Source organism: Rana temporaria, chromosome 6, assembly GCF_905171775.1.
Source record: "Rana temporaria chromosome 6, aRanTem1.1, whole genome shotgun sequence".
Classification (NCBI taxonomy): domain Eukaryota; kingdom Metazoa; phylum Chordata; class Amphibia; order Anura; family Ranidae; genus Rana; species Rana temporaria.
The window spans coordinates 62,053,677-62,068,002 of NC_053494.1; the positions used below are offsets into that span (position 1 = coordinate 62,053,677).

Sequence of the window (14,326 nt, forward strand, 5' to 3'; positions counted from 1 at the left end):
TTTGAGGGCATAGGTGTGTCTGAGTGGATCCAAAAACAAGAAAAAAAAGAAAAGAACGAGAAAACATAACAAAAAGTTAAGTGAAACATCAGTAAACAACCAGCCATGTCCATGGCAACAGAAGATAGCACGGAAGGGCCATGCCCGGGTGCAGCTAAACGCTGCTCAGGTTGTATCGGGGATAAGTTCATGCCCAAGAACCGTTTTGGTTCCCACGTAACATTTTATGAATCCTGGTGCAGGACAACAAAATGGAGAAGAAAAGTTATTTGTGCGATCTGGCATTCTTTTGAGTGACTTGTTTCCAGTCAGGGATGACATTGGTTTTCCGCGCGACTGGCCTGTCGCTTTCGGCAGGAGCAGGTAGGATTTCCCATTCTTTCAGTAAGCCTATTCCCCGTTCAACTGAGTCTACGTTGAATGATTTATCACCGTAAGTAATAATGATTTTAGTGGGGAAACCCCACTTGTAGGGGATGTCATGGTTCCTCAAAGCTTTAGTGATAGTGCCTAGATTCCTTCTTTTTTGTAGGGTATGCTGGGAGAGATCAGGGTAAAACTGCAGGTTTTGAAACCTGGGTGGAATGTTGTCATTTCTACGCATCTTCTGCATGAGCTGATCTTTCACATGGAAAAAAGTCATACGTAGGATCACATCCCTGGGGACAGCTGCAGGGAGAAAGGCGGGCTTCGGAAGCCTGTGGATCCTATCAATGGTGGGGTCTACACTGGTAAGATCTGGAAGGAGAGCTGAAAATAAGTCGATCGCATACGATCGCAGATCCAGGGGTTGCACAGATTCAGGGATGCCTCTTATTTTCATGTTGTTTCTCCTGGATCTGTCTTCGAGGTCTGCTAACTTGTTCTTAATCCATTCACTACTCTGCTCCTGCACTTCACTTGCATCCACCAGGTTATTAATTGTGGAGGCATATTCCCCCATTTTGGATTCTATGTGCTCCACTCTGCCCTCCACCTCTCTAAGTTCTCCACTCACCCTGTGCATACAGTTCATCATATCTGCCTGTAGTGAGCTGCGCAGCGTCACCAGCATGTCCCTAAGGACAGTGTCCATCACAGGCTGGTTACTAGTAGGGAAGGTTGCAATGGAGTCTGGTAACTCACGTGTGTCATCTCCGGAATCTGTGACAGGGCTCACTGCAGGGCCGCATCCAGCTCCATCCAGTCTCATCCGAGTCTTTACCGGGCTGTCGGATGGTGAAGGGGTGGATAGATGTGTGTTAGGAGGGGATGTCTGCGCTGTACGAGGGGAGCGCTCTCCCCCCATGCTCTTGGTCTGGTGCGGAGGCCTGGGTGTCGAGGCCGCGTCGGCGCCATCTTGCCTGCCTCCCTCTCTCGGCACTGTGAACATGTCCATCAGTCGCTGAGGCTTTGCGGACCCCTTCCGCTTGTTGGTCATCTTCCTTGTCGTTGCCCGGATCGGATCGCTCGGTCGTGGGATCAATTTTGTGCCTGTATCCAGCCGTTTAGTGCCGTTTTAGTCTCGTGGGTGACGGAGCTCTCTCACCAAGCTTCCATCCGGCTCCGCTGCAGGCCTCCAATCTTAGACCATTTTTGCCGGGTTTTTCAACTGGAGGGTCTGATAGGGATCAATAAAATGCCAACTCTTTCGGGTTGCGTTTCTGGCAATCTCTGCTATGATTCTATCTTGTCTTTCCCTCTGGTCTTGATAAAGACACTGAACCATCCTAATTTACTATTATTATTCTTATTCTTGTTGTTGATATATATATATTACATATATATTCTTGTTGTTGATATATATATATATATATATTACATATATAAACTGTATCACTTATATGCCGTGAATGATGTATATATATATTCCTGCATTTCAAATATGTTGTATTACTGTGATGCATCTGGATGTTCCGCATTTAACTTGTTCTAATTCACATTTGAAATTTAGAGGCCTTTTTGTTTCTCCCTATTTCTATATATATTTTTTTTATATACAATTGGAAGAAATAGATCTGTAGTTCTCTATTTCCTGCCTGTTAGGTGTTGTGGCTTGTCGGATCTCCCCGACACAGGGGGACCTCCACGCCAGTTCCATCGTGGGTGGAGGCTTCCCCATCCTGGAGTGCGATGCATTCGCGCATACGCCGGACTGTCTACGTCCAGCGGCTGCACACTCGGATTGGTCCTTTGTCCGACTCGAGCACCGCCTCCTACTTTGCTGTGTCGGCGGCCTCTGTCGATGTCCGCATCCGGCCGGGGAACCTCAGCGTAGGGACGGAATCTCCTAACCAGCTGTACTCACAAAACGTCAGACTCACCATCACAGGTGAATGACATGATGTAATTCTAGCAACACAAATGTAAATTCAACAAGGATTGGTTAACAACGCTATGACACTCCCACCCTGTTAGGTATTTAATTCAGGGAGGTGCAGCATACTATTGCTGCACAGTCAGAATGGTCTTTGGGATCACACTTCTATGTCAGAGACACCTCATTTAGGTAAGGAACATATGTCTAATGCCGCGTACACACAATCGGTTAAACCGATGAGAATGGTCTGATGGACCGTTTTCATCGGTCCAAACCGATCGTGTGTGGGCGCCATCGGTTATATAACCATCGGTTAAAAAAAAGCCAACTTGTTAAAAATCCGTGCAAGCTCAGAATCAAGTCGACACATGCTTGGAAGCATTGAACTTCGTTTTTATCAGCACGTTCGTCGTGTTTTACGTCACCGCGTTCTGACACGATCGTTTTTTTAACCAATGGTGTGTAGGCACGACTGACCATCAGTCAGCTTCATCGATTAACCGATGAAAATGGTCCATCGGTCTATTCTCATCGGATGGACCGATCGTGTGTACGCAGCATTAGTCCTCTACCTGTGAACTCCACAGTGAGTTCAATGCTGACCTTATCCCAGACAACTTACATACTGTAATATATTTGTGGTTGTTCTGTTTCCTTTTGTTTTGTTTTCGTTTTTTGCATATTAGGTTCCTGTTTGCTCTTTGCTGTTTTGGCTCCTTTGAGCTCTGTCTTGCTGCTTCACTTCTTCTGGCGGGGGACTGAAAACGCAGATCTAGAGAATCCTAATACAAAGCCAGTAATTGTGTCCTAGAGAGCCCAGAAATTAGGTATTTTCACCCCGTTCTGAGGCTCAACTAAAAATCTTCACAAGCCACTATTTTTCTGGCCCCTCTTGTTTTTTGATATGTGATTACATTCATTTGCAATAACGCTGTGTATCCTGTATACTTTTGGAATATATAATTTGTAAGTACCCATTTTTTATGACATATTCCTCTGCCATTTTTTCTAAGAAAGAGTGGCACTCTTTCTTTTCCTTCCCCCCCCCTTTTTTTTTCTTTCTTCCTCTCGTTCTTCTCCTTTTCCTTTTCCTTTTCGTTTCTTTTCTTTCTCTTTCTTAGCACTTCCTCACTAAAAACTTAATTGGTTAAAGGTCAAAAAAACAAAAAATCTAAAATTACTGTGTATTGTCACATTTACCTATTTACATATATTTTCTCTATAGAAATATAACAGCCAGCTCACGCTCAACTCCTGAAGAAGGAACTGTACCCATCATAACAGGAATTGTATGCCTCTTATATGAATCTGAAACATGTAGGGCTGTTACTGCAATCACAATCAGTTTTTTTACTTATGTCTATCAGTACAATTGTGAATTGCAGCAATTGAGTAGCTTTACCTTATTATTTTTTGATTTATATTGTTCCACAATTGTTTTTAAACATTTACCTGTTTTATAATAAAATGTATACTTTTATATATACTTTTTGTACTTTTTCACAGTATCCTGGTCTGGCTTCCTGCCCACACTATCCCTTGGGGTTCTCTTTGTTTTCTCAAATTATTTTGGGATATGGCAGCAAGTCTCAGGATTAACCAAAGCTCAATCTAGTTTCTATTTCATAACTTTCTTAGAGAATAGAAACACAAACACTTTTGGGATTCCCAGCAGGGCAAATCTCATTTTAGCAACACTGACACGGGTTAAATAGCAGACAGCCACTAAAATCCTACTTCCAGGTCTATACTCCCTGTGTCACCAGATACTTGGATACCTCCTTTCCAATATTGGCTAGACGCTGAGCCAAGCCAGATCCTCAGTGAACCCCCTTGACTTGACTCAAAACTGTTTCTAGGAAAAGTAGACCCCCCCAGCTCCCACTGAGCTCTGCAGGCTTCAGCTAGTCTACACAGAGGGCCCCCCCACTTCTTCCCAGAGATTGGCTGAGACCACATAAATATTCAGGCCCAGGGCCTGCCTATTCCAGCCCATTACTTTCCAGATCCTACAAAAAGGCAGGGATAAGTAGTTGAGCCTGCAGCCTGTGAAACCCAGAGCAGCCAAAACTAATCACACACTGCTCCAATGTTTTAAAGAGGAGCCAAACAGACTAAATTTACCTGAACCTCGCTAGCCATTACCTATTCTAGTTGGGTGCTCAATTTTTTTCCTTGCACCTCATTGGGTATTCTTTATAAAGTGAAGCTTTAACTAATTTACTAAGATCTGGAGCAAATTCACTTGCATAGTGCAATGTATACTTGCCTCTAGCAAATAAACCCCAAATGCTATAATAACACCTATTATTTGCAAAGTTTGGTCTTCATCACGTACAGATCCATTGGCTTAACATAGAGGTGCCCTCAACCTTATTTTCATATGCATTTGGGAAGCCCTGTTTTACTGCATGGTAGCAGTTTGTAAAAGCAGTGACTGTGGGCATGCTTGAAAATGACGGCTGGGCGGTGGTTCATTTATCCTGACTGGACATCATATAGTAATGATAATCAATCAGCGCAGACCCCCTATGTCAGGAGATCAGCCGATCGGTTCTCCTCTACTCGTGTTTGTCAGACACGAGTGAGGAAAAGCTGATACACGGCTTTTCCTGTTTGCTGATCACGTTGTAAAGAGCCTCCGCCAGAGGCTCTTTACCGAGCGCTGGCAGTTATCCTGAAAGACGTTTGTGACGGATCTCGAATACCCCAGGTGGGCACATCCGCCAGACATGTGTCTCCTGTCCTCCAAATGCACCCGCAGCCTGCAAATTCGCCATAACCAGCCCTTAACCCCTCAATCACGAGACAATCCACACAGGTGTTGAGGGTTAAACATGCATAGCATAAACTGTTTATTAAATCCAAGACATGCACTTTTACACACAGTTAGGGACACTCCCCTTAGCTTTGTCATATAGGGAAGGGGGACAAGGAAGAACCAATGGGAACAGAACACTTGTACACTGAAACAGTCTACAGATAAACATAAAGGGATTATGGTAAGCAGTCAGCCTCTCAATACACATCCCCTGCGGAGAGACGTCTTCAGTCCAGATCATTGTCTATGTGTCATGAACCAACACAATTAGACACAGCAACAAGAGGGGGGGATGGGGGAGAAGAGATGTAGCATTACATTACATTATCTCAATGCCAGCTTGTCCCCAGAACTTCAGTCTCTTCTGGGCCATAATCTGTGGGTAACAGGCCAGCCCACAGTCCCTTCCAAAACACACACTTACCCCATCTCGGTCCTCCTCAGCAGATTTACCCTGCATCTTCGGCTTCATGGCGGCCTCCCTCCTATTTCCCTTGGCTCAGTGGCCAACACCATCGCTTTTCCTTCTGGCCAATCGGGTCTCAAGACCAGGAGAATCAGGAAGACAATAGCAAATATAAATTCACTATTTGGTGGGGGCGGGGCCTGGCCTGGCCTCCTGCGCATTGACGTCATGCTATAGCGGCATCATCGACGTTGATTTGACGTCTTTTTCCATCCCTGGCCACGTACGAGATGGGCGGGGACCCACTGCTGATGGCTTCATCATATGCATCTGGGAATCCCCTCCCCGCCTCCCTTGTATAGAGTGGCCAATTAGGCATAATGTTGATGGGGCCCTGCCTGGGAATGGGAGTATATAGTAGCCTTAGAGCAACCGATGGTTCATTTGCTTGACTCAATCACAAGGAACCACACACCGATCCCACACAAAGGTCAACCTTTTCGCTGGGAGCTCAGTCACCTTTTGGTAGGTTTTTTCCCAACTCTGCTTGGTTTCGTTTTACACACACACACACACACTCCCCCATGTAGTCCCCTTGTGGGAACACATAGATATTTTGTTACACTACTTTTACACTTTTTAATTAATTCATTTTTGACGCATTTGTTCCAGGATCACTATGCACTCCTCATGCACACATAGTATTTGGATCATGCTGTGACCACCGTGTTGTGCTCATAGCGCTAACATCATGCCCGCACCCCCGCTTTCCTTGGAAGATACCGGATTTGGCCTTGAGGCTGTGCAGTAAGTTTCCCAATTTGTCTCCATCTTGTTGGGACATAGTCTCTCTGTCCTTCCTTATTCTAAGGAAATTATGATTAACCCCTGTCCATTTTCCTTTCCAGAATATTACTTCATAACACTCCTGATGAATGGCTGTAATGCCAAGAATCGCGTGGAGTGCTACTAGATGCCAACAGTTACTTTTCTCTATTACGTATGTTTTTTAATCAATTTATTTTACCATGTATATTTGCCATGTCTATTTTCTATTTGTATTGCATGCTATGAGCAGCATATTTAGTGTAAATCATGTACCGTAACTTAATTTCTATGTTATTATTCTTACCTGACATGGCGGTCCCTCATTTAAAGTCCCACAAATTCTTCCTTCCTACTTACCAAATTAGGGATGGAGGCCGTCATGTGTTTTATATAGTGTCTGTGTTAGGTCACATCCATTTACTGTATAAATTTGCTATTGTCACACAACTGGGTGGGCTCATCGCGCAGAGCCTCTGGCTCTAAATGCGTGCTTGTAAAGAAAAAAAAATCTCAATTGCAATCCATGTGTCTGGCACCCACCATGTAGATTAGAGTTTAGAGACTGGACGCATGGATTGGGGGGGGGGGGGGCTTGCGATGGGAGGACCCAAACAAAATGTATGAACTTTTTTTCCCCACAAATAGAGTTTTGTATGGGTGTTATTTGATTACCTCTGCGGTTTTTATTTTTTGCGCTTTAAACAAAAAAGACCAACAATTAAAAAAAATATGTAAAAAAAGATGTGTGTGTGGGGGGGGGGGGTGTTGTGCTGTTCCCAAGAGGGGTAATAGTGCCAATAGGCTAAAATAATCAATTATGCAATATGTCCTAAATAAAAGTGCATACAAACTGGGATATTCGTAAACTGCAAAATAAACATATAAAGTGCTATGTGTAAAAAATAATGAGTGTACACACCTAGTGCAATCATATAGATAAAGTGCAACATATAATAAATAAACTGTGTACACAAGCAGCAAAATAGTGCAAATTCCACAGTACTGTGTGCAAAATCTGAAAAAAATATAAATTGTGCAATATCGCAATAACAATGTGCAAAGTGACAATCAGGTAAATGTAGATAAAATCCTTGCAAAACGTATGAAATCCATGTCCAAAGGACTGTAATCAGAACAACTGTCAACAATGATATATACAGTCCCATGGGTTCAAAAGTGCAATTACCATCATGAGCAAACAGCAATGGATCAATCCTTTCTATGTGCCGTTACTGCCTTCCAATGTGCAAAATAGTGCAAAGTGCTGGAAAGATGCAAATCCTTTCTGTGTGCAACTAGACACTAAAGTGTGGATGGCCTATTACCTATCGGTAATGGGACTACTGCAAGTGAAAAAAGACTGGGGTAGGGTTCCTCTCTTGGGCTCCTGGGCCAACAGGTAATGGGCTTGGTCTTTGTCTCTCAGTGGCAGCAAGGTACAAAAAAAGGGAATCCAAGATAGTGTAGTAAGTTTTTTAAAAGGTGCATGATTTTATTAGTAAAATAGTACAAGGATACTCACATAGAAACAAACAATGTACCTATCTTCTACGAGCTGCGGGCTCATCTGCTGGTGTCAACTCGAGTGCCTCTCCTTCCCTACACGTGATGTCTCAACCCACGTGACTTTATCTGAGAGTCACGTGGGTTGTAATATCTCAATTTGTATGCACTTTCATTTAGGACATATTGCATAATTGTTTATTTTAGCCTATTGGCACTATTATCCCTCTTGGAAACAGTGCAACACCCCCCTTTTTTTAACTTATCACCTATGGGTATGGTCTGACCCTTTATCGGTGTTTGCAGAAGTTCCACTGTCATTTTACTCATATTTGGTAGCGCAGGAATAATTTTGAATAATAAACAATAGTTTTTATGTAGCGCTACCCCCTCAGGAGCCGCTGGTTGTTGCTGGGATCGGCATATTAAGTTACCTCTTAGGCCCCATACTCACGACCAAACATGTCTGCTGAAACTGGCCCGCGGACCAGTTTCAGCAGACATGTTTGGTCGTGTGTAGTTACGAGCGTACAGAATTTCACCGTACATTTGCCCGCCGGGCCGTTTTTCAGCAGACATTTATTTGCAAACTTGTTTTAAAACCGTCCGCTCAAATCCTGTCCGAACGGACATGTTTGGTGGTGAGTACAAAAACCAACGTACAAAAACCCCGTGCATGCTCAGACTAAATGAGGCCACGGGAGCGCTCGTTCAGGTAAAACTCACGTTTGTTTGGGATATGGCACATTCGTCACTAGAAAGATTAATTCTAGCAATAGAACACTGAAGCAAACCACACAATAAACAACACTTGATGCCGTCGTTTTATTCATTCTTCTCTTGCTAGAACTAATCAGTTATTTAGCTCATGTTATTTCAACTGAGTTGTTCCATACTGAAAAGTGACATTTGTTAGCTGTGATGTAGTAAGATTTTAGCAATCTTTTATTGGCCCGACGTATCATATTTTTAGTGGTCCTCCACATGTATATTTTTTTGCTTTTAATGTTTAATGTTTATCTTTCCCACTTTATTTATGTGTTTATAGTTATGTCACCATTTAGAAATTTGTATTAGCAAATTGTTAGGATTTTGCATTTGTTTGTAAATTTCCCTGGATTATTTTGAAGGTTGTTTAAATTGTCTACCATGTTGGCACACCAAATGCCCCCCCCCCCCCCCCACATGAGTTAGTGAATATTTTAGATGGAACATTTTATTTGTTTGTAATGTTTTATGCCTAAAATAATACCCACAGTATTCCAAACAATAGGCACGTTTTTAAATTCAAGAAAAAGTCTTTTATTTTAGCAAATGATAAAAAGGAACAAAAACAGAATGGCAGCACTTGAACAGCTAGCAAAATACATGCAAACTTGCATTGTCAAACATGGTGAAGGCTAAACCAGCCAACCTCAGGAGGCACACAAACTAAAATCAGAAGCAGCAGCACATAACCAAAGGAACCCAAGCTGTGGTAGTCCAAACAAGATGCCATTTGTGGGGGATCAAATGGAAGGCAGGGCATCAACGTCTCCTCTTCCTTGCAACCTTCCTTCCAGGCTGCCTTACAGCGGGTCTTCCCTGGGCCCTTGCAGGTGGGGATGATGTGGCAGCAGGAGTATGATGTTCAGCAAGCCGGGCCGGATCACATAGCCCAGTGTCTGGGGTCAGCAGCTCCCTCTGCATCCACCAAAGGGCCTGGTTGATGATGCCCTTGGCCAATTGCCTCTGCTCCTCCTTGCCTTTATTCAGATCATGTGCCACGGAGGCACTGTAGGCCTCAGTGGGGTTGAGGGGGGCCCTCATGATGGCACTCGCCTCCTTAATCATTTGGAGGCTGGCTTCCTCCACTGCCCCCAATTTCTTCTTACGGCCTGGTGGCCTAATATAAAGGGGAGGAGCCTGGCTGGTGGTGCTTGTCCTGGGGAGCTGCTCAACGCCACTGGGCCCGGCCTCCTCCTGGCTGCCACTGACCCCTTCGGCCTGGCTGTCAGTGAGGAGAGGATCTGCCACCTCCTGGCTGGTCTCTTCTTCCTGTGTAAAAAAAAAGGGACATGTTGTAATATATTTCGAAATATAATCACTCACATTTTCATGCTTGAATCTTCTTTTTTTCATTGAATTTAAACTTGAAAACAGACTTACCCTCTGACCCCTGCAGTTGTCATCCCTGACACCTATTTGTTTGCCCACCACTTTTCATTTTTGCTTCCCAGCTTGTATTTTATTAACCAATATCAAGTCAAGAATCAAACAATAATTAATATTATTCCATAAATAGTTATGAAACTACTATACCTCATCATCGTAGAGGCGCAGATCTGCCTCTCTGTCAGCCAGGCCCTCTTCATCCGACTCTGCAGGGCTGTGGTGATCTGGGGAAGTCCCGCTGGGAGGTAGCGTGGAGGGAAGGTTGGGATTCAGACTTGACATTGATGGCCTGCCTTCCAGTTGATCCCGCAAAAATGACATCTGGCTGTAATACCACAGCTTGGGTTCCTTTGGTGGTCTTGCTGCTGCTCCAGATCTTAGCTGCTTTTGGTGAGCTTTGTACGCTCTCCTATATGTGCCCCTGAGGTTGGCAAGTTTATCCTTCACCATGTTGGCACTGCATTCTGGCACCCATGTTCTCATGTATGCTGCTAGCTGTTCAAGTGCTGCCGCTCGTACGTCCTTGTTGTGGTAGGTGGGCTGCTTTGAATCCCACAGGATGGGCATTTCCCTAAATTTATCCAGCAAGTGCTGGATAATCTCTTGGGTCTGCAGGAGATCCATTGCTAAATGTTGATTCTTTGAATTTTATTCTAGATTACAAAAATAACAAGAAACCAAAAACATGATTTAAAAAATGCTCACCATTTACATTGATAGAATCTGTTGTTAAAAAATTATGACCTATATAGAAATACAAACACAGTGTCTCTTGTTTACAAAATGCTGGCCAGCTCGGCCCCATTGGTTGGTTGTAGCTAACATTTTTTTAATACATGCCGCCCCTTTGGTTACATTGCAGGAAATAATAGAAATGTACAACCATACACAATTATTACAAATGACAGCATTCATCAAGGCACTATTGCATGTGTAGATATCCTGCCCCTCAGCATTGATTACCTGAAAGAAACTTCCTAATGACCTCTGTCCAACCAACACAGAACAATACTTGGCCTGATCTGAATACACCCTACATAATTACTAATGAGTCACAGCATTTTGGCCATCTCTATTTTGTGATGTCTCCAAAAGCATTTGGGTACGAAAATCACATTCTGGTATCCAAGAGACATAATAGCTTAATCAAACTGTGCAACCAACAGACCAAACCCCCATCCCATGGCTCTACATTTTATAGCCCGCTGCTAATCCCATGTTTAAATTTCTTACTTGCCTCTCTCCAAATCCTCGTTTGTTACGCTCGATGAATGAACACGTAACCTACGTAATCATGTCAAGCGCCTTTTATCCACTCCGCGTATGTATGAAACGCCGCCCTCGTCACCTTTGCCATGCCCCTAATCAATTGAAAAAGTAAATATGGCGTTAACTGTGTAGGTTCTGGAATCGCGCGAATATTCTCCACGTAACCTACGTCAATACGTTGTTGGCATTCGCGACACTCCGCATATGCAAGAATCCCCGCCCTCATCTCCGCCCATGACAGGACATTTCCTCGTTTCCACGCCCCTAATCTCTGTGGGAAGGAAAGATGGCGATGTCACACGAGCGGGCACGGAACTCTCATGGCGCAAGTGAAGGGACAGAGGCAGGACCGTCCCGATCCAGGCCTAAAAGATATAAAGCCACTAATATGGCGTTTGAAGAAATGGTGGAGTTGGTTTACATCATGAGGAGGAAGGATTATGATGGTGAATGTGGGCCCTACAAAACACCGAACCGTAGAAAGTCACACATAATGGACAAGGTGGCAAGGAGAATGAGGAGAATGTTTGGTGTCACCAGGTCCAAGGAGCAACTCCGGAAGCGTTGGTCCGATTTAAAATTGAGGGAGCCACATCACATGAAGAAGATCCTCAAAATTCTGCGTAAAAGTAAGTCCATATTATTTAAGGGGGGGGGGGGGGAATGTCTGCAATAATGTGTTGACATGGAGTTTTTTACATCTGCCTCCTTGGCCTGCTTGTACTTTTGAACCTGTGTAGATACTGTATTGTGTTTATGTCAAATAACAACCTTAAACAAATGTTGTGAAATAGTAAACACGCGTAATATGACATTGTTTTGCAAAAAAGCGAGGTGAGTCCAGGAACAACACACCTGGACATGGCTGACTGGCCCCAAACTTTCTTTTCAAACATTGTTGAATAGCAAAATCACAGAAATTAAATTGAGTGAATGTGACAGGCAAACAAGATTCATTCTCCAAAATGCAAATAAAGATGATGTTTTAACATCTGGAAATGCAAAGCACATGTGTCTCAACAATCAAAGGATATTTATTTGGAGGGTCGACGAGAATTAATGTTTTGGGGGGACATCCATTTGTGTCACTTCTTAGCAAAAAAGGGGCAGGATCAGAGCTTGGCCTAGAACTACGCCAAAAATGGAGGATTGCTGAAAGACTAAACAAACAAAAATCATCATAAATGTATCGTCTATGCAATGTGTGCGATTTATGATATACAATATCAGTGTGCTGATGAGTATACCTTTTGTTTTTTCTTATTTCTTATAGGGGAAAGAAGACGCCAGCAATTGGAGGAGGCAGTGGAAGGAAGAGAGGAGGATGTGGAAGGAAGAGAGGAGGATGTGGAAGGAAGAGAGGAGGATGTGGAAGGAAGAGAGGAGGATGTGGAAGGAAGAGAGGAGGATGTGGAAGGAAGAGAGGAGGAAGACTTAACTCTGGATTTAGAATTCGGTGAAGATGAGGCGGAACTTGACGAAGCAGAATTGCGTGATTTTGAAGGGGTAGTGATGGATAAAGAAGGAGTTATGGAAGAAGATGGAGGAGTCGTGGATGATGAGGGGGAGGTGGTGGAAGAAGGAGGAGTCGTGGAGGATGAGGCTGAGGTGGTGGAAGAAGGAGGAGTGATAGAAGATGAAGAAATTGGGGATGTGGAAATTATCAGGCCATCAGGTCAGTGTCACCCCAACATTAATAGGGCCAAACATATGCAGATAGGCCGGAAACTCTTTACATATTTTGAATGCAAATTTGTTTGTTTTTAGGGGATGAAGATGGTGTAGCACATTTTTCACGTGCAAGTGCTTCAATAATTGTACAGCAAGTAATGGAGTGCAGCACGGAAATGGACATTATGCGGGAAAGGATGGTCGTCATGGAGCAGAATGTGCGAAATGTCATCTCAGAGTGCAGCAGGGAAATGGACAACATGCGCCAAAGGATGCTAGTCATCGAACAGAATTACAAAAATATCATTGACATGATGGGCCGTGTCAAAGACTGAAACACAAAAGCCCATCCCCCGCCCATCCCCCGCCCACAAAACAATTTTTAATTTTTGTACTTTATAATACGCCAAAATTTCTAAATGCACACACAGTGTGCCAATATGTGCTATCTGCCATCACAGACTATCTATTGTCTGTGCTTTGTGGGTACAAACCCCTCCTCGATCCTCAAGTAGTTGAGAGGAAGAAGGGTTTGCTCCCACAAAACACAGACATTGATCACCCATGATGGCAGATAGCACATGTGGCCATTTGTCTGTTTAACCAATGACATTTGGCGATTTTTCACTGAATGTGTGCATTTTTAAATTTTGGCGTGTTCCAGTGTGAAAGCACACCATCCATGACTGACTGCTGTTCTTTTTTTATATTTTGGTTTGGTGTTGATCTTTTTTTGTTTGTAAATGTTTACAGTTTCAGATCACACAACGAACAAGAAATCTCACCTAAAGATATAAGTTAACTAATTATCTTGAAAAAAGATAATATTTTTTGGTTGTGTTAAAATTATTGTAAAAAATATATACACAAACAAATACAAAGCAAAAAATATTTTACTAGAAAAACAATACCCAAACATTTATAAATGTAAATAAATGTCTTCTATAAAAAAAATAAAATTTAGAAAAATGCAAAAAAAAATTTATTAAAAAATATACCCAAAAATAAAAAACATAGACATTAGTCTGGGTTATTGAAAAACAAAATAAATAAAACATTGAATTTTGAACAAAAGTATAAAAAATATATGTTTAGAAATGTATATATATATATATATATATATATATATAGAGATAGATATATAGGAGACAAGCCAAACAATTATGGCGTATAGTTTCAGTGAAATTATTATTACATTGTGTTTAGATCTGTATTATTGCTAATCACTGTCAATAAAGAAAAAAAAAATACAAATTCTAAGCCAATATTTTCTCCAAACAATAAACATTTCTTGTAGAAAAATGACTAAAATTAAAAAAAAAAGTTGTGACATCAAAAGCAGAAAAATGAGTGGCTTCTTATTTCTAGACTGAAT

At 42.6% G+C, this 14,326-nt stretch overlaps 1 long non-coding RNA gene across 1 annotated transcript; it reads left to right on the top strand.

The window, feature by feature from the left end:
• The first annotated feature begins 2,435 nt into the window (after window positions 1-2,435).
• LOC120942639 lies at window positions 2,436-6,526 on the top strand. Its single transcript, XR_005750209.1, has 3 exons — window positions 2,436-2,488; window positions 6,199-6,333; window positions 6,435-6,526. It is a non-coding gene; the product is annotated as an uncharacterized LOC120942639 (long non-coding RNA).
• The last annotated feature ends 7,800 nt before the right edge of the window (window positions 6,527-14,326 follow it).